Genomic DNA, 4,677 nt, shown 5'->3' with positions numbered 1-4,677 from the left:
ACAAAAGACATATACACTGCAAAAACAGAAACTTATTGACATAGGTAATAGATGTCAAAATGGCTTCAAATGTATTTAGTATTGTATGAACATGTTTGAATTGGGGGGTGGACGTCACATCCTCTAGGGGGTCCGGGGTATGCCCCCTCGGGAAGAATTTTTTTAACATTTTACAGTAAAATGCTTCAATCTGGTGCACTTTGAGCACACAATTACTAGAGACCTGATCTAGGGGGTACAACTCTAAAACACCCATATGAAAAAGATCGGTTTACATTTTAATAATCAAATAAGTATGTGAACATAACCAATAACCTACCATAGCGAATAACAAATAAATGTAGCTTATTTTATTTTTGTTGTTCATTCATATCTTATTTTACCTAGTTAACATTTATTTATTCATGCATATTTTTGTATCTCTCCAACTTTAAACGATATTTTTGGATTACTGTCCGATAGTACATTGGAATCATTTCAAACCTGTTTTTATGTATCCTAATAATTATAAAGGAGTGCCTTGGAAATATGTGTTTACATAATTTGTGGTCAAAACGTTTGAGACCCACTGAGATAACAGTTAACAATCTAAACACTCAAGAGAGTCCTCTACCTCACCGAGCCTCTCAGTCTGACAGGTGAGCTCTCCTCCACCCTGGTTGTAGAAACATCTACTTCGTATATCCGTTAGCGCAGCTAGCACCAGATTCTAATAACAACAGCGCCGGTACCGGTGCGCCCTCTCTCTCTCTCTCTCCCCCTCGCTCGCTCTCTCGCTTCCATGCTCGCACTTTGGCTGTGAGCTGCGGGCGCCTGATAAGCCAACATCCCCCGCTTTCATCACTTACAGCACCCATCGTACAGGGCAAATGAAAAGTGCAACCGGGATGAAAATGGTGTTACATTTACTTAATTATGAATGTTGTTACATCAAGGCCGAACATTTGGATGAGCGCCAACGGTCAAAAATGTTTTTTCCCTCCCACAGCTACCAGCGCAGCGCCCCCCAGATCTGGCGCCCTAGGCGACCGCCTATGCAAAAAAATCTGGCCTGCCAGTACATACAGTGGCAATGTCTCAAGATTTAGCAAAAATACACCTTTATTGTACATACAGTAACACAATACTACAGATCCACATAACAAACAATCAAAAATGAAAAAGGGTCGCCACTTATTATTATTTTAATTTTTTTTTTTAAAAGTAAAAAAAAAAAAAAATCTTTTTGGGTACCTGACTGGCGCCTCCTAGCAGCGGCGCGCATATTTCAGCAGCGGCACTGCGCCGCCACTATTTGTATATAGGGGAAACACTGAATTACTGTCAAGATCAGTTTATCCTACACATACATACTAGCCGATAAGTAACAAGAAGATGCAGACAGACAGTAGAGAAATGCAAACATGTATTCGAAATCACATCATTACAGATTTTGTCCACCAGAGAGCAGTGACACCCTTGTTTTTCAACTGTAAAAGTAGGGATGTCGTAAGTAGGAAAAACTAAAACATTTGTAATTTTTGTTCAAATTATGTGTGTACATTAAATAAAATCACCATGTTTTTGCTTCAAACAACACATCAGAAATGAAATGTATATATTCGTAACAAGCTTTAAACAAGTTCAAACTCAGTGGAAACAATTAGGTTGTGGAAACAAAATAAGGATTTATCCTTAATTTAGATTTAGTAAATCAAAGATTCTGTTAATTCAACGTTTCCGACAATAAATTGTTAAAATAAAGGTTACATTTACCATCTTAACATCACTTCTGATCACTGGGTTCATATCTTCCTCAGAAACAGGCTACTGGCTCATAAAATACAACATCATCAACATTCACCACAACAACTGGAGCCCCTCAGGGCAGTGTCCTCGGTCCTCTCTTTTACACTACACACATCTGTATCATCACTTCATCCATCATCATATACATCTAATCCTCTGAAACTCCCATCAACTTTCTACTGCATGGCAACAGCCAAAGTGCTTACGTAGTCTGCAGCTGAACATGAACAAAACTGAAGAAGAATGGCACATTAGACACAGCCTACCCAGAACTTAACCCACATCCATCCAGGGAAATACAGTTGAACAGGTGACTCAAATTATTTTCTATTGCTCCCCTCCCACTACTCAAAATCGTAATGCAATGCAGACCATCCTGCTGCACTATCAAATAAATGCAGGAGTAAAAAGTGCAGTATTTGACTCTGACATTTGGTATACAAAGGAAAACAAATGGGAATAGAGGAAGTACAATGCAAGACAAGTAACTCACAATTGTCCCTAACTACTTGACAGCAGTTTTCTAATTATGTTGTTTGAGTGATGGAGGTGGTTACCCTGGTGTTTACATGACGGATTGTGCTTTCAACATAAACAACGAGATTTTTCTATTTTCAACACATTCTCAAATGAACCTAATAAACATACTTCATTGAGTAATGACGAAAGTGTACCTACCTTCACTGTCTGTGTCCTGAAACTCAGTGACCAGAGTTTGTAAATATTCAAACCGGTCAGAGCCCTCTGACGAATCTTTCTTCCACATGTTATTAGTTTAACTATATTAACTCTAGCTATGATAAATAAACTATTTGAGAAACATAAACTTGCCCTTATGCACTGGCTTCTGAATGTTTGTCCATGATAACACTGTGGTCCGTCTGTTAAATGTGTCCGTACAACTACGTGTTTCCGGCTAAACCTTCAACTTAAAATAAATAAATAGTAAGAATATTTGTTTAAATATAAAATAAAACCACCCAAACGCAGTAAAAAACAAAAAAATGTTGGCTTTGGTTGTTGCCACATGCCATCGTGTTTTGCAAAATACATTTGATTGGTACATAAACTATGGCATAAACTAGTGTGAACCGGAAGTCGTGTTACGTGATCAACTCAGGATCAACTGCACGACAAGCAAGGAGGTGTGTATGGAGTGGTTAGCTAAAGGTCAGCTGTGAAGCAAATGTAGGGTAAACTTTGCTTACATTTCGGCCTGTAGGCACTTCACTGCAAATTTAGCTATAATGACGCATCACCAGCTGTCTGCGGTTAAGCGTCTGACCAAACCCTTTTTATTTGGGACGCTTATTGTGGGATTAGGCACTGCTTTCTTCAACAGGTAACTAATGATGTATTGCATTGTGTAAATGTTTTGGTTTTGGGTTTTCCCGTGTATCCCTTATCAATCATCTTCTTACATTGAAAAGCTAACATACAGACATCATTCAGCAGCTATAAACTGTACATTACTCTACATACAAATAACACTACTTACTAGACAGTTATGGACAACTGTGTATGCCTATTTAGCAAATATAATTCATTTAATTATCGACTGATCTGCCAAATATTTTCTGGATTGATTGATTATTCCGTAAACAATTCCTGCAGGACTAATAATTGTGTTGCACAATACACGCATACAGTTTACTATGATATACAAAAACACCTCACATCCTTACATTTGAGAAGCTGGAACCAGTACATATTTTGAGTTTACTTGAAAAATGGCTTAATCGGATATCAATATAGCACAATACAATAAAGTAGTGAAATGCAAAGTTTTAAAGGACACAGACGTGCTTTCCACTATTAATTTCTGTCCGATATTTTATTCCTCCATCATTAATCAATATAATAAATATGATTCCTCCTCTTCCCATGCAGGCACAAGTTCTTTGGGGATTTGGAGGAGCTCAAGGCTCAGGAGCGAGAACGCAACGAGGCCAAGAGGAGGGAGATCATGGAGAGAAGGATGAGGCAGATCGAACAGGTGGCAGAGAAGAAGAGAGGAGGGATCAGCTGAACTGCCGCCTGAACTATCACTGTTGTACTACACGACTCTTCAGACTCTACATGTATATATACTCCTGTACATAGCCTGAAGATATCTATACTGGAGACACATGTGCATGATCACAGAAATAATTTTGGATTATTCAGTCACACACATGAAATGTACTGCTTTGTGTCCGTTTTGAGACATGAATACTCACAATTAAATGACCAATATATGACAAGTACAGCTCTGTTTTTTACTTGTACATGTTTGTCCAGCAGAGGGCAGTGTTGATTACCGTTTAACGGGCATATTGTTTTTTTTCAAAGTATAGTTCTTTAACTATTTATCATATCGTTTTTATATTTTTAAATGCACCCTGTAGGTTTCCATTCGTTCCATTAGGCTTACAAGCTATAAACGGACCCTCATCTGGCTAGTGTCTCATAATTTGCAGTAAATATCATTATGCATTCATTTTGTATGTTACATTAATGATTTAATTTAACAATTAATTTTAATGTGATGCATGCTGATTTAAAAGTAGTCTACAAATACAATACAAGCAAAATAAATGCACCCGAAATGTTCCTTTAATTCAACAGTATGAATTAATTTGCAAAGTTCTAGTTTTATTATGAAGGAATAATCTCCACAGCCCTAGTGATGTTTTTTAATTAATTATTTTGTCTGACTTAAAGTTTACGCCTACATACATGGTTATACAAGACATAAATACCCCCAAAAGTATCATATGCAAATCTGGAATCAGAGAATAATATAAGCATTTGTTTAAAAAATACCTAAAATGATTGATTAATTTCCAAAACAGTTCAATAATTGTAGCGCTCATTTCCGCCACAGCAAACAAAGATTGAAACGTAACA

The sequence above is a fragment of the Notothenia coriiceps genome, unplaced genomic scaffold, assembly GCF_000735185.1.
Source record: "Notothenia coriiceps isolate Sejong01 unplaced genomic scaffold, NC01 NC01_scaffold00008051, whole genome shotgun sequence".
NCBI lineage: Eukaryota > Metazoa > Chordata > Actinopteri > Perciformes > Nototheniidae > Notothenia > Notothenia coriiceps.
The sequence above is the reverse complement of the archived record's forward strand: the minus strand, read 5'-3'. Positions refer to the sequence as shown.